The sequence below is a fragment of the Macrotis lagotis genome, chromosome 7, assembly GCF_037893015.1.
Source record: "Macrotis lagotis isolate mMagLag1 chromosome 7, bilby.v1.9.chrom.fasta, whole genome shotgun sequence".
NCBI classification, from domain to species: Eukaryota; Metazoa; Chordata; class Mammalia; order Peramelemorphia; family Peramelidae; genus Macrotis; species Macrotis lagotis.
In genome coordinates this window covers 46,355,554-46,380,178 of record NC_133664.1, presented here as the reverse complement: position 1 = coordinate 46,380,178, position 24,625 = coordinate 46,355,554, and the positions used below count along the sequence as shown (strand labels likewise).

The window sequence follows — 24,625 nt, the reverse complement described above, 5'->3', positions numbered from 1 at the left end:
TCAATTATCTAGCTATGGGAAAGTCAAGTTGTAGCAAACACCAGTGGGCCTGGAGCTAGAGGATATGGGGACAAATCTTGGCTGTGCTGCTTTGGTGGGGGCGTGCAGGGGGGAGCCAGGAGCAGAGGACTCCTGTGGCTCACTCTCCCTACTCATCACTGGGTCTTGAAGGGTCATGGGTTCAGAGGTGGAAGGACCTCAGAGGTGAGCTCATCCAATCCCTTCATTTATTAGAGAAGGAAATCAAGACCAGAGTTTGCTCTGAGAGGAAAGGCGACTTGTCCAACACACAGAAGCCATGAGTGGCACAGCCTACCTGCTTTCCTGTACTGTGTAGGAGGCCTCACATCTCTTTCAGCTCTAAATCCTGGGATACTCTGGGGCCAGAAAACCCAAAGGCACAATCTTCTAGCTTCACCAAGGCTGTATAATGTAGGGATTAACAATAACAGACATTCCTGTAACATTTTAAAGTTAACATACATGAGCTTATCCGACACAACATTATGAATTATTATTCCCAATCAATAGATGAAGAACCAGAGGGCTAGAGAGGTTGGTGAGGGTCTTCAGAAGCATTATTTGGTCCCAGAATTTCCTGATTCTAGATCCTGTATTCTTTGTCATGACAGTTTGAAGAGCATCTCAGGTCCTTGATTTGGCTAATAATATAAATCACTCCCCTTACATAGAGCTTGAAGGTTGGTTAAGACAGACTGGGAGCAGACTTAGCCCGGCTACCTAGATAACAGTGATGGGACTTCCCAGGACTAGGACCTCATGCCTTTCTTTCATGCTTGAATTACAGAAAGGCTGTTTTCCAGAGTCCATGAAATGGTCTTTTTGAGGGTAGGAACAACTGACACCAAATGTAAAACATTTCCTCGTGCCATCTGCCCCAGGCACTGAAATGGGCACTGCCCACTGATGTGGATCTCCAGATAAAGGCAGCAGCAATTTAATCTATCCACTTAAAGTGGATCAAATGAATGCCTACAAGAAATACTTTTTTAAAATATAAAAATATAAGGATGACCTCTAAGAGTAATTCATGGGAATTATTTGATAGGGGTCATTGTAAATACTGCACCAATTAATTCCTATCCGGGAGGAGAAGTCAACAAAACCACTTTCTTCTCATTATGGACTTTACATGTTATTAAGGCAATCTAGAAAGCAGCATCCCCACACCACGAGGCCAACAACATGCACTCTTGGCTCCCGTCTGGGCAGGGTCTATGCCAATGATGTATAGTAGTTCTAAATCAAGGGTCCTGAGGGCTTTCTGAGGTCAGTCTTTGAACAACAGGTTCCAGAACTCCTGTGTGGTGAAATTCTGATTTCTTTCCACCAGCTGCCGCAAGGATCGAGCTTCCTTCTTGGATTGCTCAAAACTCAGGATCCACATCTCCCGCAGAGAGGTCCACTTCAGAGCTGGGATGGGGAAGGTAAATGCCTGGGGTTTAGGGCAGCTCAGGCGTGTCACATCTGCAGTCCAGTCTTAGGGAGGAAGCCCTTCTCCTGCAGCCTGATGTTTTGTTACACACCATGCATTCAAAGGCATCAATGTAGTTGTCCTGGGTGACGTCCTGCACGCACCACCTGCGCTCCTTCAGGGCCATGAGAAGCCGGTGGTTGGAGATCTCCCCCTTCAGCTTCCATTCTATGTAAGCCTCGTATTCTTTGTCATCATTATCCAGTTGCTTAATGAAGCCTGCCAGCTCCCGAGGGTGAGAAAACCTAGCTACCAGAACCGCACTTTTGTGGCTGGGAGGCCAGTCAGTGATGCTGGGAGAGCCATAGTACATGGGAACTACAGAGGTCGCCAGAACTTCTCGGTGATATAGTCATCACATTCTCAAATGCAACGATGAACTTGTACTGGGCAAGGATCCGATAGAAGCCTTCGTCCCCCATGGAAGCTGGGTTGCTCAGCTGTGGAGGGAGCCCCCGGTTCTGCAGACACTCGCCCTAAGAGTCCACACGGATGTGGCTCATCCGCTCCCGCACGTAGCTGTCTGGGTCTGAGGGCGGGTCACAGTCCGACTGTACATCTACTAGGGGCCAGGCGCTGTCTCAGGCTGTTTTTGGTACGCAAAGGAAGCATGTATCTAGGTGACTTCAGAGCATCCACGCCTTCCAGGTACTGAGTGGTTAATGGCAAGTGGGAATGGCGGCTGAAGGTAGCCTGTGGTTAAGCAAAGTGATGACAGGCTCGTGGAAGAGCTTGTGGTTGCTTTTAGGAGACTCTTCATGAAAGAGTGCCCAGTCGTGGGCAGAGGCAAATTGTCTATACTAAAATCAGTCCCATAGAACAGGAATGCTTTGGTCAGATGGTGATGCTGGTAGCTCCGGTTGATAGTAAAAAGACAAGTGTCTGCTCCACAGTGACCTAACCTCCCCGTCTCCCCTGTTAGTGGGGACCACCAGAGCGTGATGGGATAGTTGTCTGCTTTGGATTGCTTCCTTCTACTATGGTACAATCCTTTCTTAAGAAATGGATGGAGATGTTTGGTGGCTTCTTCAGGCTTTTGTTTCCCATTTTTCAGGTTGGAGTTTTCTATCTTCAGTCTTTCAAATTTACCAAGCTCACTGACTACCTGGAATGAAATGAGGAGAAAGGAGGCTACTGTGATGCACAGGCAGGATGCCCAGAGCTTCTTCCTTCGGACTGTTGCCATGCTGCACGGTCTGTGAAGGGAAATGTAGGCCGAGACTTCTTACCAGGTGCTCTCTCTGCAGTCCATGTCCTGATCCAGCCTCCTCAGAGTGGACTATCTGGAAGCCAATTCCCTCCACTGCCATTCTGGCTGGGAGCTGGTCTCCATGAAGGACTAAACTTTGGTATGCTAAATGGGGCTGGATCCACATCTGGTCTTTTCTTCAGCAATACCCCAGAAGATTGCACCTCGGGGCTCGGAGAGACGCGCGGCGGCAGCGGAAGGCCGGGGAGCGTGTACCAGCACAGCCAGCCGCAGAGGTCTCTTAACTTCCTTTTCCATGGAGGGATAGCTAGGTGGCATATTGGATAGAGTACTGGCCTTGAAGTCAGGATGGTGGGAATTCAAATCCAGCCTTAGAGAATTGACACTTACTTAGTTGTATGACCTTGGGCAAGTCACTTAACTCATTGCCTCTCATCCAGGGCCATCTCCAGTCATCCTGATTCAAGTCTGACCATGGACCCAAATGGCTCTGGAGGAGAAAGTGAGACTAGTGACTTAACATGCCCCCCCTGCAACTCAAATCCAGTTCATGGGCTTGTCATGGCATCACCTCCTGATGTTGTGATCTTCTTCAGAAATGAAGGGAAAAAAAATCCCACATTATTTTCCCTGTACCTTCCCCTTTCTCATCCTGTGTTACTCAACTATTACCTTCTCATATATCCTCCCCTCATAAATATGTATCTACACAATTGGAATTGTCCACTGGCAGAAGAGTGACAGCTTCTTAAGGAAATGGTGATCCCCCCCCCCCCAACATGATGGGCAACATTGATGGACTGATGAACACATTTATCCATTTTTTTAAAAAGTTGTGATTATTTTCACTGAAGAAGCTCCCCAGTTCCCCCAGTAAGAGACACTTCTGAGTGGCAAATTATTCAAAGAGAGAATCATGAAATGGAGGAAAAGAAAACAGGCCTCTCTTTGAAAAGCTAATATTAATATGTGATAAAACTGAAAATGACACTTCTGGAAGGTGTCTTGGGTTAAGAGTAAGGGATTTCGATCACTGAAATGGCATTGCTCATGCTGACCTGGTTGCCAAGTCTGTATCCCCTATTGCTCCCAGCTGTGATCTTGGACCCCACCATCATCCCACTCCATGTATCCCTCAATTCCATTTTTCTTCCATAACTAATTTTCATGGGTTGGTTCCATTTCTTCTCTTATTATTTTCTTACTGCCGCTCCCTTTTCTCTTGTCTAGAGTCCCATTTAGTTTCCCCACAGAAAAGGAACATAGATTTTCACTTACATTTCCACCCTACCTCCCCTTTTTATGGAATGATTTTCTAGAATCCCTTTCTTTCATTACCATTGGGGTGTGTGGGGATGGAGGACAGTTTATATATGTAGGATCTGTTTGTTACCTCTCCATGGTTTTTTGCCCTTTATATGGCCAAATGGATTCCCTAAATGTGGTTTCCAGAGAGGCATGCATAGTTGTCTCTGGAATCTTGCCCACTTCTCTCCAAGGCAGATTTATATTGCTGCGTCAGGGAGAGCAGGAGAAGGGACCACAAGGTTGTCTGCTCTGTTGTGCTCTGAGAGAAGAGGGTATTGGACTAGATTGATATCTCTGCCTCCCTAAATATTTCTATCACAGGAGATGATTTTTTTAGCAGGGGAGTTAAGCTGTTTTCATAATCACTATTTCTTTTTTGTTTGTTTTTTTGCAAGGCAATGGGCTTAAGTGATTTGCCCATGGTCACACAGCTAGGTAATTATTAAGTGTTTGAGGTTGGATTTGAACTCAGGTTCTTCTGACTCCAGGGCAGGTGCTCTATCCACTGTGCCACCTAGCTGCCCCTACAGTGTTTTCTAATAATGCCATGTAAATAGCTCTAGTTTAAGATGTTCAACCACTACAATGTACACATCAACAACATTATGAGATGAATAACCTTGATGAAAGCAACTCTTCTGGACAGTCCAGAGAACAAGGACAGCTATATTTAACTGGTTATAGACTATATTATCCCCAACCAGAGGAAGAAAAACAAAACAAACAGGAAAAAAGCCAACCAATCTGAATCTGATGAACACATTATAAAAATTATCTGATATATCTCTTATCCTTAATCCTAATTCCTCATGCCAGAAAGTCTAATTCTAAATATGTTTAACAAAATTATATGTCACATGCTAATCTGACTATTCCCTGCTAAGGGGTGGGGATGGAAAGGGAGGGTGGAGGAAAATTTTGTAACTTGGAAATATGCACATACAAATGAAAACAAACAAACAAACAAATGAACAAATAAATAAGCAATTGTGCTGGTAGGAAAAATGCTGGTAAGGAAAAATACTGGCCACCCTTGTGGCAGCAGCTGATTAATGTGAACCAATACAAAAATATATCAAATGAGAGAAGTATGTATTCTGTTAAGCTAGAGAATTATTGAAAGTGTTTTTTTTTCCTTTACACTTCGATTGCTGGTTGTAAAACTATTCAGTTTTCTGTCTTTCACTTTTTCACTATCTTTTCCATCTCTCTCTCTCTCTCTCTCTCTCTCCCTCTTTATGACACTATTTGGGGTTTTCTTGGCTTTTATGGGGACAATGTTAACCCAAGTGTGTGATGTGATATTTCTCCTAAGCCACTTGACTTATTTTCAAAATTCTTAGAAATGCAATGTTTTAAAGATTGCTGTCTACATTCATCTATCAGTCAATCCAATGAGATGTATATGAAAGAGTGGGTCATCTTAGTTTCTATTTGCTTTTTCCTTGTTATTTCAACTCATTTCAGTGAATTGTATAGGAACATATAAGACATTTTTAAAGTCTAGTTAATGATGAAGGTAAACCATCTGATCAAAGAGAGTCCTTCTCTTTCAAAGGTCTTGAAAGGGTAGGGGCAGAGAATGAAGAAGATATAATAAGACTTAATAATTAACATGGGTCACTTCAGATAGCCTATAAGTCACAACCTTAGAAAATACAGAAGTGTAGAGAGGACTTATGTATACCATAACTGTAATTTTTCTGATAGCAAAAGATGAATAACAAAAGCCTAGAATGTTTTCAGATCATGCATGATCATGAAGTTCAGGGAAAGCTTTTAGACTGCCCATGAATAAGTCAAAAATTAAGTCAATTTCAGTAAATATCCTTATTTGAAAAAATAACTGGTGTTTTCCCCCTTTCAAACTGGTCCCTCTGAACCTTTACTCATATCAATATTTCAACAGATACATTATCTCAAAATTTTGTTTACTTTGTTTGAAAGGTGAAAATTATATTTATCCAGTTCAGTGGAAGTCTATTGCTAGGTCATTTTAACTTTTTTGTGGGTACCAGTTTAGCACTGAGGCTAACCAGAAGTCACAGGATTTGGACCTACTTTCAAAGCAAGACTATCATCTTTGCCCTCAGAGCAATACATTTGTCCTCAGGTGCAATCAAGATCTGTGCTTTGTAGCAAATTGGTTGGAGCAAGCTTCCAGGATTGACTTTTCATTGTAAAGCTCTTAAGACATTGATACATTTGAGAGATCTTTGATTTAGTTATTTTAATATTATTTAGTGTGGATAGAGCAAGAGGGATAGAGGAAGGAAAAGAGAAAAATCCTTTGAGAAAAGATAGAATTACAGAATTTTTGAGCTGGGAAAAACATTAGAAATCATCTCATTTACCTCTCCCTTTTCTTGCAGATGAAAAAACGTTGAGATCTAGAGAAGGGAAAGAATTTCCCAAAATTGTATAACTCAATAGGATGAGAGCCCACACAATAATGCAGATCTATTTGCTCCCATTTCACTGTTCTTTCTAAGACACTGTCTAGCTTTGTCTACCCTTTTCCTTGTTCCCATTGCTTCTGGTGAGCTGCTATGAACTCCTTGCCAATCACTCTCAAACTCTTGTTCTAAAAAAAATGAAGATAAGTAGTGCTTCATTCATAGCTATCGTTGTAAACACCTATTCTTCAATAGTTCATTTCCAAGAAGATAGTTATGATCATAAATGATTTTCATTCTGGATAGTGTATATGAAGAATACAAAACAGGTACCAAAATCATGTTCTGGTAATATACTCTTCCATTAATCAAAAAGTATTATACTACTGATAATCTAATCATGGTCTAGCTAGCACTCATCAATTTAACGAACTTTTCAAGTTCATGTAACATTGAAATAAAAGACTGAAGAGATGTGCATTAGGTGTTGAACTGAACAAAAGGAGGAAAGCTATAAATAGAATTTTTAAACATTCCATGAATTATGTAGCAAGAGAAGAACTTCAACTCTTTGTATCTCAGTGAATTCAAATGACCTTCTTTCAGAGGTGAGCATAAAATCATTATTGACATATCTGGACAAAAAGAAATCTTCCTCCAACCACAAGTATGTATTTGTACAGCAGTCAGGGTTTTTATTTTTTCTCAATTCAAATGCAGTGCAAACTGAAAATTTGTGTCTTTTAGATCTTTTTCCTCTGTCTTTTATGTACCAGGAACAACAGGGTCTATTTTTTCTTTAAAGATCTGGAATAATTTGTATAATCTGGTCCAGATGTCCCACAAAATGAGAGATGGAAAGACAAATGATAGTGCTAGTTCTCTGGAGAGGATGTAATAACCACCATCTGCTAGAGGAAAGATGAATTTCAGGGAGTAGCACATCAAAGTGATATCATTGGTGAGAGGGAAATTGTCCTCTAGGATGGCTGCAGACAACAGTGACAGCTAAGAGGTCAAGAGATATGGTAGGAAAAACAGTTGTAGTGGAGGATGTGATCATATGGAGTGAGCAGCAAATGGTGGCAAGCTACCTGCTAGGAGTGTCAAGGTGCAACCAAAGAACCCTTGGGAGAAGGTATCAAAGTGGGGATGCAAACCCTGACCTCTCTTTGCTGGGAACAGTCCAAAAAGACTGCATGGTTTCTGGGGAACCTTGAGTCATCTGCTTGGCTTCAATTTCAGTGACATTATGATTCCCCCAGGATAAAGTTATCAGAAATCTCAACTTAGGGAGATTGTCTCCACATTGATGCTTAATACTTCATTTGTACCCATGGTTGATTGGAAAAAAACAAATAACTCCCAAAGATTTTCTTGAAAGGAGACTCAGGATTTCCAGTCATATCTTCATTTCCCATCAACTTCTCCGCTTGATTTTGACTTCATCAAAATCATGCCCCCACCCTGAATAACTCTTTTAAGCTTTACAATTTCTCTTTTCTTTTTCTCATTTGTATTCCCAGTACTTTAGCACAGGGAGTTGTTGGGAGCCAGGGTCTCTAAGCTGTTTGACACAGTCGTGGCAAGAAGACTCAAGGCGGCCACACTGCCTGATGGAACAACATTTCCTTCTTCCATATATATAGGGATTCCATGTATACCCATATTTATAAGTCTATTATTGATTGCAAAACTTACTCATCCTAATAGTGGAATGACTATAAAGGAAGGATTTCAGAGAAATTCCTTGAATAAAACAAGTTGTGAACTCTGTCCAAATTTAACAGGGCTGCCTCTCCCTGAGACATACAAAAAGCTTCAGCATTATGGAATCTTTAAAAAATACAGAACTGGAAGTTCCAGGGAGACATCCGAATATATACACAGGGAAACCAGATACAAGATGGGTCAGATAGAGCTCCAGGGAAATTAACAGTTTTGCCCCCCTTATCATACACAGGAATATATGATAAAGATGGTGAGAGAATAGTTAGTATAGGTGACCAATATGTGAACTCTAACAGCCTTAGTTTATTAGGAAAGAATAAAAAGTCATAGAAACCATAGTGTCTACCAACAAGGGCTGAAAGGAAAATTAGTTATTGAAGGAGTCAAAGGATGGGTGGACAAACATAACTACCCTCACTATAGGTTGTCAAGGGAGCATATCGAAAAAACATTACATATGCAGCACAAAAACATAAAAGCATTCAATTAAACAAATTATATCAAAGATTATTGTCAGGAAAGTTCTGCTTAATTAATAACTTTACTATGCAGCAACAAACTAGGCAACAGACAGGTTGAGGTCATCACAATCTGAGCAGGGACAAGAACATTAACTACATGATTGATAATCATACTTGTAACCACTACATGATCGAACTCATAACCATATGAACTATATGATTAATGATGAAAATTGTATACTTTTGTAACCAAGGAAATGATTTTAGTTTGCTTGTTTGATATGATTCTGAGACTACAAAAATAAATCCAAGCAGCTGACAGTCAACCTGCTCCTGCCTTTACCCTTTTTTTTGACTCAACTCATTTTGCCAACTCTATCCCTCCTGTCAGGTTCCAAGGACCCCATGGAGGCTGGAACCCCACAGGGAATGAAACAAAGAAGGTGCTTAATGAACATTCTATTGTATTTTATTGTCTTGACACTCGATGGAATAAGATGTGGGTTCTTTCCATGTCCTTTAGTGAAGAATTAAAAAAAAATCTATGTTTTATCCTTGGATGCCACTGGTGCATTACCCTCAAGAGTCCAGGCTCTACCAGACAAGTGAGAGATCTTAAAAAGGGGCCTTCTGTTGACTCATGGGCTACACAAATATTTTGCAGTGGCTTGTTCAACTTCCTGTTTAAAGTTGGTGAATATGACAAAGGGATAGATAATAAGCCCTTCCATGACTTTTCAGCACAAATATGGTATTTTAGGAACAGCAAATTCAGTAGATTAATCTACTGAGCTAAAAAAACCTAATGATGTTCTTTTATAAGCTACATTAGAGGGGAATGTTGTCCAGAATGAGTAATGTAATTATTATACTTTATTCTTTGCCAGTCAGATAAGAAAAGCAAGAATTCATAGAGCATTTTAAAATTTGCAAGGCATTTTATCCAAACAACAGTCCAGGAAAGTAAGAGCTATTATCCCTCAAGCAAATAAAAAATAAAATATGTTAAAGATATTTCCATGGGAAGGATACTAGCAATTGGGGGTATGGGGGTTGTGGATCAGGAAATGCCTCCTATAGAAGATGACAAGAGCTGAGTTTTGAAGGAATAAGAGACCTGATTCCAGGCATGGAGGTGGGGATAGAGCAAAGATGAGGTATGAAGTATTTAGAGGAGGAAGAGTGGGAAGGTTAGACTAGAAAGTTGAACATTAAAGAATGAAGCCTAGAAAAGGAGGATGGAGATAGACTATAGAAGGTTTTGAAAGTCCAAGAGAGGAGTATTTAATCTTTTGAAACAAAACTGATAACCTCTGATACTCCCTGTAGGGTCTGAGTTAATTTGTGGTTCTACTTTTTACGTTCTTATTCAAGTTAAACCTACAAAATAAGTACTAGACCTCATCTTTTAATTCTCTTTATAGTATTCTGTGACAAGTCTGATTTTGAGGGTTACATCAATGCCTTATTTTTAATATTCTTTCTTCCCTTCATCTAAGAAGTAAGGGAAGAAACACTGAACGTTTTCCTATAAGATCTTGTGCTAATTTGGGTCTCACAATTAAAACCAAGAAAATATAGGTGTTCCATCAGCAAAGACCACACTATCCACATTAGTTACAGTAAATGGAGGAGTTTTGAATTCTGGGATTAAGTTCATTTACCTTGGCAGTATGCTTGCCAGGGAGCTACACATTGACAATGAGGATGACACATGCATTTACAGAGTTAGCTCAGTGTTTGGGAGGCTCTAAACCAAAATGTGGATGAGAAGAAGTAGTAGACTGACTACCCAAACTGAAGGTCTACACAGCTGTTGTGCTGACCTCATTGTTGTATGCCTGTGAAACCTGGACAGTGTACCAGTGCCAGGATTTTAAAGGATTCTAAAGATCATCTGATGGAATAAGATAGCAGACACTAACATCCTTTCTGGAGCTAAACCGCCAAGCTTTCAGACTTTACCACAGGGAACACAACTCCGATGGGCTGGCCATGTTGTTTGAGTTCTCCATAAAATAGTCTATTGGTATTCATACAGAGCAAACCCTCACATGGTGGTCAGAAAAACTGACCAATTCAAGTGTCCAATTCCTTTGGAATAAATTACATGAAATGGGAGACACTGGTTCAGGACTGCCCAACATGGTGTGCCATCTTCAGAAGGTGCAGTGATTTATGAGCAAAACAGAATTGAAGCAGCTTAAAGGAAACTTGAGATGTACAAATTTAGAGACTCCATCCCAGGTATTCACATGGGCTATTTGTGCCAATCTTGTGGAAGAACATTCTAAGTTTATATTGGTCTGATTAGTCACAGTAGCACACATTAGAACAATTCTACCATGGCTAGAGAATGAAGGATAAATACACACACATATGTATATATATACTACATATAACATACATACATAATACACCTCATGTATCTATGTTCATGCCTATATACATGGACACATTAATACATACAACATGCATGTGCATGTGCACATGGTTTTGTTCATTAGTTTCAGTTGTGTCTGATTCTTCATGACCTCATTTGAGGTTTTCTTGATAAAGACATGAGTTATTTGTCATTTCCTTCTCCAACTCACTTTAGAGAGGAGAAAATGAGGCAAACAGGGTAAAGTGACTTGCCCCTGCAGCTTGAGGTGAGATTTGAGGAGTTTTCTTGACTTTTGACCTAGTGCTCTATCCACCATGTCACCACTTAGACAGCAGTATGTCCCATGAGGACTCCAAATCAAATCAGTTATATTAACCTGAAAAATTATGGGTCTTAGATCTGAATTACAAGGTGGTAGAAGTTGTTTAGGTGAGCTTTTAGATTTATGTTGAAGGACATATATGATCAGGTAGAAGACCAGTAGCCCTAATATTTATTCCTACCCATTCCAGAGGACAGAGAGAGGCAATAAGGTTCTAGGTCACTCAAGTTGATTCAGAGACTCATAACTGCTGCCCACCATTTGATTTGGTCATCATTGATGAAGTACTCATGGATCCCTTGATTTGGTTCTTAAGATGTTGGGCACAGGAGTAAGCACAATTGTGTGGGCTTTGACCTCATTACTATAAAAGGATTCCATTATCTGGCACTTGCTCCCTCTTTGTCAAAACACTAAAAATCAATTGGCAAGCCAGATTTAATGAAAAGATATGATATTTGCCTGCCTCCAAGTGGGCACCAGTTAAAATTTACCCTTGAGAATTCTTTTAGGGGATATAGTCCAAAATCCAAACTGCAGTCAGATATTCTGTCCAAAGGAGTTTCTGAGAGGTGTAATCCAGGGGTCAGAGGATTTACTTTTGAAGCATAGGAAGTAGTAAAGACAGACTTGGAGTTTTGCATTGAGAAACTTTAACAGAATTTGAAAACAAAGAGAAGCTTCTTAGTTGATCAAGGGTGAAGTTTGCCTCACTTTCCCTAGGTATAAAATAGAGATAGCATTAGCTACCTTATAGGATTATTGTGAGGACCAAATAATAGACAGTATAAAATATCTGAAGATATATCCACCAAAACAACCAAGGAACTGTATGAACATAAATATAAAATACTTTGTATATAAAGTCAGATCTAAATAATTTAATATTTATTGTTCATGGGAAGGTAAGGCCAATAAAACAAAAGACAATTTTACCTAATGTATTATAAACTACTTAAATTACTAAAATTATTTTACTGAGTTAGAAAGTTCATTTGGAAGAACAAAAGGTCAAGGAATTCAAAGAAATCAGGGGTGGGGGGAAAGATGTAAAGAATTCAGATTCAGTAATATCAGATGTTGAGCTATATTATAAGGTGAGCATTGTTGAACTATAAAATAGTTTTGATTACTTTAAAATTTTGTATTAAAAAAAACCCCAGACTAGAATACAGAAAATTGGAGAAAAATTTCACAGACATCCTCTCATATATCAATTGGGTTGGAACATGACTATGATGTAGGAAATGAGATTTAGAAGACATGGAAAGCCCACAGGTATAAAAATGTTCATAGCAGCTCTCTTTGCAGTAGCAAAGCATTGGAAATTGATGGGATTCTTATTGATTGGGGAATGGCTGAACAAATTGTCATATATGTATGTGATGGAATACTATTGTTCTGTAGAAAATCATGAGGGACTGGATTTCAGAAAAACCTGAAAAGACTGGAATTGATGCTGAGTGAATGAGCAGAACCAGAAGAACATTGTACACATTAACATGGGATGATGATCAGTCATGACGGGACTTGTTCATTTCAGCAGTACAATAATCAAGGACAATTTAAAAATATTTATGATGGAAAATACTAATAGTATCGAAACCAGAAGAAGCAACTGTGGAATTTAAATGAAGACTAAAGATTATCTTCAAATTTTCTTTTTGTTTTTTCAGGTTTTTGCAAGACAATGGGGTTAAGTGGCTTGCCCAAGGCCACACAGCTAGGTAATTATTAAGTGTCTGAGGCCGAATTTCAACTCAGGTGCTCCTGACTACAGGGCCGGTGCTCTATCCACTGCATCACCTAGCCACCCCTATCTTCAACTTTTAAAAGTTGTCCTGTCATAGTTTTTCCTCTTTGGCTTTCTTTTTTTTTCTATTTGGATCTGAGTCTTTTCTCCCAACATGATCAATATTGGACTATATTTAGCCTGGTTATAAATGTAAAGCCCATATCAGATTGCTGTCAGGGGGAGGGGAGAAGGAAGGGAAGGAGGTAGAAAAACTCTAAAATTTAAAACCTTGCAAAAAAACCTGACTGTTGCATGTAATTGGAAAATTTTTTTTTAAATATATAAAGGAAGTGTGGCTAGGTAGTGTAGTAGATAGAGCACGGGCCCTGTAGTCAGGAGTACCTGAGTTCAAATCCGGCCTCAGACACTTAATAATTACCTAGCTGTGTGGCCTTGGCAAGTCACATAACCCCATTTGTCTTGCAAAAACCTAAATATATGTGTATGTGTGTGTGTGTGTGTGTGTGCGTGTGTGTGTGTGTGTGTGTGTGTATGTGTGTGTGTATACATATATATATATATATATATAATATATATATGCTATGTACTTTCAAAGAAGCAGATGTGTATATGTGTATAAATGTGTATATAGATATTTATGTATATATCTGAACTTAATTGTATCCCTCTTTAGGGCAGGAGGGAAAAAATAAAGTAAAAAATGCATAGCAGAATAAAAAATCCAAGAGAGCAAGGCTGGGCAGCTCTGAAAAACAATGTGTAGTTTTATATAGGGTTTTCTTTTTTTTTTCTTTAGAAAGATTTTGAGTTTTACAATCCCCCCCCCCATTCTTGCTTCCCCCCCACCAAAGGGGGGGGTTCCATGTTATACATTGATCGCAGATGAATGTGATGACAGAAATCATATCCTTAAGGAAGAAAAATAAAGTATGAGATAATAAAATTACATAATCAGATAAGTTTTTTTTTCTTATTTGAAGGTAATAGTCTTTGCTTTTTGTTCAAAGTCCATAATTCTTTCTCTGGATACAGAAGGTATTCTCCATTGCAGATAGTCCAAAAATGTCCCTGGTTGTTGCACTGATGGAATGAGCAAGTCCATCAAAGTTGATCATCACCCCCATGTTGCTGTTAGGGTATACAATGTTTTTCGGGATCTGCTAATCTCACTCAGCCTCAGTTCATGCAAATCCTTCCAGGCTTCCCTGAATTTTCAACCCTCCTGGTTTCTTCCCCACAAACATGGCTGCTATAAATATTTTTGTACAAGTCATGTTTTTACCCTTTTTCATAATCTCTTCAGGGTATAGACCCAGTAGTGGTATTTCTGGATCAAGGGGTACACACATTTTTGTTGCCCTTTGGGCATAATCCCAAATTGCTCTCCATAAACTTTCACAGCTCCACCAATAATGTATTAATATCCCAGATTTCTCGCATCCCTTTCAACATTGATCATTGTCCTTTCTGGTCATATTGGCCAGTCTGAGAGGAGTGAAGTGTATCTCAGAGGTGCTTTAATTTGTATTTCTCTAATAAGTAATAATTTGGAGCAATTTTTCATATGACTATGGATTGCTTTGATTTCCTCAGCTGTAAATTACATTTGCATATTCTTTGACCATTTGTCAACTGGGGAAATGGCTGTTTTTTGAAACTTTGACACAGTTCTCTGCATATTTTAGAAATGAGTACTTTTTCAGAAATAGTAGTTGCAAAAATTGTTTTCCAACTTACTACATTTCTTTCAACCTTGGTTACAATGGTTTTGTCCGTGCAAAAGCTTTCTAATTTAATGTAATCAAAATTATCTAGTTTGTTTTTAATGATCTCTATCTCTTTCTTGGTTATAAACTGTTTTCCTTTCCATATATCTGACAGGTAAACTACTCCCTGATCTTCTAGTTTGCCTATAATATTGTTTTTTTATGTCTAAATCCTGAATCCATTTGGATCTTATCTTGGTATAGGGTGTGAGGTGTTGTTCTAATCTAAGTTTCTTCCATACTAACTTCCAGTTTTCCCAACAGTTTTTATCAAAGAGAGAGTTTTTATCCTAATAGCTGGACCCTTTGGGTTTATCAAACAGCAGATTACTATAATTGTTTCCTGCTATTGCACTTAGTCTATTCCACTGGTCCACCACTCTATTTCTTAGCTAATACCAGACCATTTTGATGACTGATGCTTTATAATATAATTTTAGATCCGGTAAGGCTATGCCACCTTCTTTTTCACTTTTTTATGGAATCCCTGGACATTCTTGAGTTTTTATTTCTCTTTATGAATTTACTCACAACTTTTTTCTAACTCAATAAAAGTAATTTTTTGGAATTTTGATTGGTAGGGCACTAAAGAAGTAGTTTAGTTTTGGTAGAATTGTCATTTTTATTTTATTAGCTTCACCTATCCATGAACAGTTGATGTTTCCCCAGGTATTTAAATATGATTTTATTTGTGTGAGAAGTGTTTTGTAATTGTTTTCAAAAAGTTTTTGAGTCTGCCTTGGCAGGTAGACTCCGAGGTATTTTATTTTGTCTGAGGTTACTTTGAATGGGATTTCTCTTTCTAGCTCTTTCAGCTATATCTTGCTAGTCATATATAGAAATGTTGAAGATTTATGAGGATTTATTTTATATCCTGCTATTTGCTAAAATTGCTAATTGTTTCCAGTAGATTTTTGGATGATTTTTTTGCGATTCTCTAGGTATACCATCATGTCATCTACAAAGTGTGAGAGTTTTGTTTCCTCCTTCCCTATTCTAATTCCTTCAATTTATTTTTTCTTTTCTAATTGCTGAAGCTAACATTTCTAATACAATATTGAATTGTAGTGATGATAATGGGCATCCTTGTTTCACCCCTGATCTTATTGAGAATGCCTCATACCTATCCCCATTACATATAATGCTTGTTGATAGTTTCAGATAGATAATGCTTATTATTCTAAGAAACAATCCATTTATTCCTAATGGCTGCTGTATTTTGTCAAAAGCTTTTTCAGTATCTATGGGTATGATCTTATTATTTCTGATAGGTATGTTATTGATATCATTAATTATACTGACAGTTTTCCTAATATTGAACCAACCTTGCATTCTTGGGATAAATCCTACTTGATCATAATGTATTATCCTAGTGATAACTTGTTGTAATTGTTTTGCTAAGATTGTATTTAAGATTTTTGCATCTATATTCATCAGAGAGATGGGTCTATAATTTTCTTTCTCTGTTTTAACTCTTCCTGGTTTAGGTATCAGTACCATATTGGTTTCATAGAAAGAGACAGAGTTCCATCTTCACCTATTTTTCCAAAGAGTTCATACAGAATTGCAACCAATTCTTCCTTAAATGTTTGATAAAATTCACTTGTGAATCCATCAGGCCCTGGAGTTTTTTTCTTAGGGAGTTCAATAATGGCTTGTTGAATTTCTTTTTCTAAAATAGGATTATTTAGGTTTTTAATTTATTTTTCATTTAGATCTGAGTAACTTATATTTTTGTAAATATTCATTCATTTCACTTAGATTTTCAAATTTATTGGCAAAGAGCTGGGAAAAATAATTCTGAAATATTACTTTAATTTCCTCCTCATTGGTGGTGAGTTCACCTTTTTCATTTATGATACTAGAAATTTGGTTTTCTTCTTTTTTTAAGTCAAATTGACAAGACGTTTATCAATTTTATTGGGTTTTTTCATAAAACCAGCTCTTGGATCTATTTATAAGTTCAATGGTTTTCTTGCTTTTGATTTTATTAATTTCTGCTTTCATTTTTTGAATTTCTAATTTGGTATGCAATTGGGGGTTTTTAATTTGTTCTTTTTCTAATTTTTTTAGTTCTATATTTAGTTCATTGATTTCATCTTTCTCTAATTTATTTATGTAAACATTTAAAGATATCATATATCCCCTGACAGCTACCTTGAATGTATCCCATAGGTTTTTGTATGTTGTTTCATTATTGTCATAGGAAGAAATAATTAATTCCTTCTATAATTTGTTGCTTGATCCACTCATTCTTTAAATGAGCTTATTAAGCTTCCAATTAGTTTTGGGTCTGTCTCTCCCTGGCCCATAAATGCATGTAATTTTTATTGCATTATGATCTGAGAAAGTTGTATTCACTATTTCTGCCTTTCTGCAATTGATCATTAGGTTTTTATGTCCTAGTACATGGTCAATTTTTGTGTAAGTGCCATGTAGTGCAAAGAAAAAAGTATATTCCATTCTATCTTCATTCAATTTCCTCCATAGGTCTATCATATCTAGGTTTTATAACAATCTATTTACCTCCTTGACTTCCTTCTGGTTTATTTCGTGATTCAATTTATCTAAATCTGAGAGCAGGAGGTTGAGGTCTCCCACTTGCAGAGTTTTGCTGTCTATGTCTTCCTGTAGCTCTTTCAATTTCTCCTCTAATAATTTGGATGCTGTTGGGTGCATACATATTTAGTATCGAAATCACTTTATTGTCTATGATACCTTTTAGGAGGATATAGTTTCCTTCCTTATCTCTTTTAATCTTTATTTTTGCAGCTGCTTTGTCTGAGATAAGGATTGCTTCCCCTGCTTTTTTTCACTATAGCTGAAGTGAAAGATATTTTGCTCCAACCTTTTACCTTTACTCTATATCTCTTGCTTCAAATGAGTTTCTTGTAAGCAGCATATTGTAGGATTCTGTTTTTTAATCCAGTCTGCTATTCACTTACATTTTAAGGGAGAGTTCATCCCATTCACATTCAAAGTTATAACTACTCTTTGTTGCCATCCATGCTATCTTCCTTCTATTTGTATTTTCCCCCTTTTCCCAATTATCCATATTCTCCAGTGCTTTCTGAATACTGCCACCTTCAGTGTGTTTGCCCTCTTATATCAACCCCCTTCACCTTTCTTTCCCCTTTTCCTTTCCCCTTTTCCCCTTCTTCCCTCCTTCTGTTGGTTCCTCTTCTTCTCCCCCTCCCCATCCCCCCCTCCACTTTTCCCCTTTTAATGTTTGAAAGGTAGGATAACCTTCTTAACTTAACTGTGTCTAAGTTAACTTTAAGCCAAGTCTGATAAGATGAAGATTCAGGTGGTTCTCACCAAATCCCTTCTTCCCCTCAATTACAATAGATCTTTCATACCTCTTGATGTAATGAGATTTAGTCCATTCAGTCTCCCTCCAACCTTCCTTGTCCTTACTGTCCCCCTTTTTAAGGAGGTATTGTTTTTAAATCATTCTATCTGAGTCAGAAAAGTTATGAGTGTCCATCACTTCTGGCTATGTATATTCTAATAGAGTTACAATTCTCAAGAGTTATGAAACTCCTTCTCCCAGGTGGGTATATAGCCAATTTCATCTTATTGGATAGCGGTTTGTTGTTTTTTTTAACCTTTTCATGTGTCTCTTGAGCCTCCTGTTTGATGTCCAGATTTTCTATTTAGCTCTGGTCTTTTCATCATGAAATCTTGGAAGTCTCCCATTTCATTAAAAGTCCATCTTTTTCCCTGGTAGTGAAAGCTCAGCTTTGCCAGGTAGTGGATTCTTGCCTGCATTCCCTTGTTCTTTGGAATATCTCATTTCAGGCCCTTAATGTTGCTGCTGCCAGGTCCTGCATAATCCTTACTGTGGCTTCTGGGTATTTAAATATTTTTTCTTTCAGGCTGCTTTTTTTTCTTTCTGCCTTTAAATATTTTTTTCTTTCAGGCTGCTTTTTTTTCTTTCTGCCTGCATTTTTTCTTTTCTATGATAGTTCTGGAATTTAGCCACAACATTCCTTGGTGTTTTCATTTTAGGATCTCTTTCCAGAGGGGATCAATGTATTCTTTCAATAACTACTTTGCTCTCTGGTTCCATGATGTTAGGACAATTTTCCGTTACTAAATCCTGTAATATTAAGTCCAGGCTTTTTTTCCTCTTCAATGTTTTCAGGAAGGCCGATAATTCTGATGTTCTCCCATCTTGATCTGTTCTTGAAGCCAATGATTTTGCTGATGAGGTATTTTACAGTTTTTTCTATTTTTTCGACCTTTTGGTTTTGTTTTACACAATTTTGTTGTCTCATGAAGTCATTAGTTTCCACTGATTCCATTCTTTTTTTAATCATAGTTCTTGTCTTCTCTCTGCCATCTTGGCCGGAAGTCTCATAGGCTTTCGTGAAATGGAAATTTGTTTTATAATGAATCCTCTCATCTTCTGTGTCCATGAAAATGTTTTTGTTAAATTTTAAAATTTAACAAAAACATTTCAAAAAAGATTTTATATCTTCCCCTAGGGTCCCTTTATTGAATTTGTGTTGATCCTAAATTGAAGCTTTCATTTCCAGATGAAGACCCTAGGGGAAAATGCTACATTGAGGCATTTAACAAGCATATATATTTAGTCCACATGAAAAGTTCCATTGTACATATTGGAAAGTCTTGATTGGAGGCAAGGTCTTTATAAAATAGTAAAATATATGGAAGAATTTATAGATTTTTCTCACAGCTATACTCTAGGAAAGGGAAGTCTTTGGACAGTGCAAGGCTGTGGGGAAAATCATTTGGTCTGGTGCTGCCAAGGCAACTCAAGGTTGTACTCAAAATTCAATAAATTTAACTTTTTAGGGGTGAATTACATGTTTGCCCAAAAATAGCAGGCTAATTTTTAAGTTTTGGCAGAAAAAAGTTTCTCTCCTCCTGCTCTAAGCATTAATGTCCTCATTCACAAGTGCTATTAGAACCTGATTCTCTTCTGAAATCAAATGAAGCATTCATTCCAGTCTACCAGGGCAGTGTAGTGGCCTTAGCGGGGGCCTCCTAGCAACATAAAAGAGAGTTGTGGTCTCTTCAATGGAAGGGGTGCCATTATCAATTCAAAACCAATTATTGATCACTTACTATGTATCAGGAACTGAGTTTAGTTCTGGAGATAGAAGCAGTCCCTGATCTCAAAGGAGCTTGTATTCCAATAGGGCAGCAGAGGGGGGATTAGAAAAACATTTTTCTATATCATGAGCATTGTGCTAGGGACTTTACAAATAACTTATTTGATCATCACAATTTTGGGAAGGAGTTGATGTTATTTACATTTTACATCTGAGGAAACTGAGGCAAACTGAAGTTAAGTGATTTGCTCAGAATCACAGTGTCTAAAGCTGGATTTGAATTCAGGTCATCTTGATTTCAAGTTCAGTGCCTTATCCACTGCACTATGTTGCTTTGTAATTATTTCATATATTTCGATTTCCTTTCCCCAACAAAATTACAAGGGCCTTGGGGAACCATGTTCTCTTCTCAAAGGGCCTAGTCCAAGATTTTTTTTGTTTTTGCCAAAAAATGCCACTGGTGGCTGGTCTCTCAATTGTCTCATCACTTTATTCAGTCTCAAAAGCCCTTATGTTCTCAAGAACCTAATTCATCACAAAATGACAGCAAGATATGACAATTGCATGGTTCCCAAACTACTCTCTTCAGAGCAGCTTCTTAAGGTAGTTGCTGGGGCAAGTACTGGTATCCCACTTTGTAGTGGAACTTTTAGCCTAGAACGCTTAAATGACTTGCTTATGGTCACATGGTTTCCAAGTATCAGAAGAACTGGACCTCAGGTCTTCCCAAATAATACTCTATTAAACCACAATGTCTCTCCAGTGGCCTTGAAAGTCATCTATATACATCCACTCTTTCCATTTCCTAACAGGGTAGGTAAGAAATGAAAACAGGCTGCCTTTGAACAAAGATGTGCTCTTGACATATTTATTTCCTTTTCAAATAGCATAGATACAATTTCTGGCACCACTAGCTCTCAGTGACTCAGGAAAACAGGTACTGGGAGAATTAAAAAAATGGAAACATGGTAAATCTTCCTGAGCCTTTTTAGCCACTGGTTTCAAACTCCTGTTAGAACTTGGCCTGACAAGCTTCTAATCAAGCTTTCTGATAAATATGTCCAGTGCTATAAGGTGGACAACATAGGAAAGCCAATGCTCAAGTCCTGTCTGATTTATATTGGCCCTGAACATGTGGCTCAGCCTCTCAGTGCTCCCCATCAATACTCTAAGGCTCTACATTGTGTAGAAGATACCAGTCTGCTTTGATAAAGAAAGTTCTCTGGAAACCCCATACTACCCAGAATCTCAGTCAGAAATATACATATATATATATATGGAGAGAGAAATCCTTATCTATAATCCTACCTCAATTGTCGTGAAATCCAATTGAAATTATGTAAATAATGTGAAGTGTTTTGTTAATCTTAAATTACTACATACAATTTAGCTATTATTCCTATGAAATATCATTTAGAACAATTCTATTTTATTGATGAAGACACTGAGGCCCAGAGAATTTGGAGATCCCACCCAACATCACACTTTTCCATTTTGATTCATCTTTACTCTGACCCAAATTTTATTGAGTTTGTGTTGATTCTAAATTAAAGCCTTTATTTCCAGATAAAGACCCTGGGGGAAAATGTTACATTGAGGCATTTAACAAGCATACATATATATATATATATAGATATAGATATAGATATAGATATAGATATAGATATAGATATTTAGTCCATATGAAAAGTTGCACTGTACATATTTGAAAGGCCTGTCCTGAGGTGAGTTCTTTATAAAAAACTAAAATATATGGAAGGTAGATATTTATTTTCTTGCACAGCAATGGCAGCAGCCTGAGAAAACTAAAGACACCCACAGTTGCTTGTTTTTGCTTCAGGGCAGGCCTACCAAAGGACATTATTGATGAATTAAGGGAAATAACTAGAGATCCTCTTGGATCATGAACCATGTGCTTGCAGTGAATAAAAGGATGACTTTCCTAATGACTTCCACAATCCCTATGGAAAGTCAAAGTATGTTTGGTTGGGTCTGGTCTGTATCACATTAAAGATAACTATTTTCTATAGCTTCAGATTTTTTCTCCTGCTGAAAATAACCCTATTTTTCAGCAGAGCATGATATTATCTACAGTCTTTCACATCAAATTTATGACAGTCTTCTAATATAATGGAGATCTTACCACACAGAACTGTTTCCATGACACTAGCCAACAGAAAACACCGCTCTGATGAAGCTTATGAAGTAAGGTTCCTTCCACCTTTCCCCCGCTCCCCTCCTTTAAATAGAGGATCTAGCTGCTTCAATTTGTTCCTGAAGGTTGATGGTGGGCAGTTCAGCTTTTGTCCAGAGCTCTAAGGCTGCACCTTGATGCTGCAGACAGCCCTGGCAACCAGGGCCTGAACCAGAGTGTGCTTTGACCCTCCTGGGGCAACTGGGAATTGAAGGCATTAAAAAAACAGGAGGAAAGACAGCAGGCAGCTGCAAAATTTAATTTGCTTGGATTCAACATATAGTCTGTGTCATAAAGAGAAAGGGAGTGGACCTGAGACACAATAAAGGGGAGACAAGTAAATGCATGTTGGCTTGGGGAGAACCTATATCAAATTATAACCATCCTCCCTGGCAAAAAAAAACAGAATGGTGGCAGACATTTGGAATGGAATCCTTACCCTTAAGGGCTTACCTGAGAAAGAAAGGTTTATTAATCCTATAGTTGACAGGAATGGAATAAAATGAAACAAAGTAGTGAAAATTTTTATTTCTGTGATGGAACTGAGTAACAAGCTAAGAATTGAAAGTGAAGAAAAGTCAAAATGTGAAAAGCCTGGGTATTTACTAAAGAACCTCATGGGATGGGATTTTAAGTTTAGAAAAAGGAAGTCATGTCAGAAAAGTGGGTGCTTTATGAGTAGTTAGAGGGACAAAAAGAGAACAGTTGAGAACTTCTCTATATTATGTATAATGTAGATGCTCTTCTGATTGAGGATGGAACAAAGAACTCTTCCTCAAACTTCCATTTAAAGGAGGTGCCTAGTTCAGCCAAAGAAAAGAGAAAAAGCTGCCATGTTCTTGACCACATGTGGCTACAAGTGGAGAGATGGGCAGCTTACTGCAGGAAGTTGCTACTACCACCACTATTACCATATCTCTACCACCCAGAGGCTTACAACAGTGTCTTTACTGGACTCCCTTTGGTCATGAAATGTCCTTTTCAATTCACCCTTAGTTTTGACCCAGGAGGCAACTGCAAGTTCTTTTTTTTCGTCAGCCTAGAGGACACTGTCACAGAATATCTGATTATGTCTTGAACGTTAAATGTGGAATTACATCAAATGCAATCAAGTGCATATGCATTTAAGGACAGATTTCACATTTGCCAGTATGTCATTACACTAAAACTCAGACCTTTCATGAATTCATAGAAACAAACCATTGTAAATTTAACTATCCATTGAACTCAACTCCTATTCTTTGGTTTGTAGAAGTTAGTACTCTTCTTTTTGCCACAACTTCAATGCTCTGAATGGTATCCAAGATACCTTTCCAGTCTTTTAATTTATATTGCTTCTTCTCAGGAATTATTCTGAGTTATTAGGATGACTGTAGTGGGCTTCTATGGATACATACAGGTCTTCTTGACCATTGGTAATGAGGCCCATGAAGATAGTCCAATTCAGCTAGTATCTACTAAGTGTTCAATATTTGTAAGATGAAGGAAACACTAAAAATTAAAAGAACCAGAAAGATTTTAATTCAAATGCAACTTCAGATAGACTGTGTGGCCTTGGGCAAGTCACTTGAATTCTGGCTGCCTCAGTTTCTCCATCTGTAAGATAGGCAAAATAATACCACCACCTCCCTCCCAGGTTTGTTGTGAGAATAAAATTGGGTAATACTTGTTAATCACTTAGCAGAGTACCTGGTAAACAGTAGGTACTAAATAAATGCTTATTTTTCCTTCCTTCATGTGAGCTGAGTCTTGAAGGTAGGGATTCTAAGATGCAGATGTGAGGAGGGAGTATATTCCCGCTTTGAGTAAAAGACTATGAAAACATAAGAGATAAAAGATTAAACACCAAGTATGGGTAAAAACTAAGTCTCTTGCTTTGCCCTTGGACAGAGTGAAGGAATAATGTACAATAGGCAGTAAAATATAAATTGAAGTTAGCCTAGGAAAGACTTTCACTGTCAAACTGATGAGTTCCTATTTTATCATAGAGGGAACAGGCAACTGTTGGAGGCTCTTGAGGAGTGGATTGATGCCAGAGATGTGGAGAAGACTTGTCAAGGTTGGACAACTTGGAGGGGAAAAATCAAGGATGATTCCAAGTTGAATATAAGGATGATGGTAACCTTAAAAGATACCTATTAGTTTGGACAAGGGATGAATTTGTATGTGAGGTGTAAAGACGAGTTTTATTTGTATAATAACTTCATTTGCTCTGATTATGTGGCTTGGCACTGCTGAATGGTCAGTGTGTTCCTTAAGTTCTTGCACAGATAATTTAGAAAAATAACAGCTTTCATGACAGCTCCTTTTGTATATGAGTTCATCTTTATCCCCTGTTGGCCTTTAAGGCATTCCAAGAACATTCATCTTTTCTCTTTGTTTTAAACTTGCTGATAGATTTTGTATTGGTTCAACAGATGCTTCCCAACAAAACACCCACAGAAACTGCTTTCTAAGGAACATTGCATCAAAACAGTTTCTTTAAAACTTGTTGAGAGGATGCATCCTTTAACTCTGGG

General features: G+C 38.0%; 1 protein-coding gene and 1 pseudogene across 1 annotated transcript in view; both read right to left on the bottom strand.

Moving 5' to 3' along the window:
* Window positions 1-22,332, bottom strand: part of LOC141494037 (uncharacterized) — a 107,961-nt gene extending 85,629 nt beyond the window's left edge. Inside the window, exon 1 of the mRNA XM_074195216.1 lies at window positions 22,056-22,332. The gene's annotated coding sequence lies outside the window, so the exon portion shown is untranslated. The remainder of the gene's footprint in view (window positions 1-22,055) is intronic.
* LOC141493660 (GDP-fucose protein O-fucosyltransferase 3 pseudogene) lies at window positions 1,292-2,861 on the bottom strand (annotated as a pseudogene).
* Window positions 22,333-24,625: the final 2,293 nt, after the last annotated feature.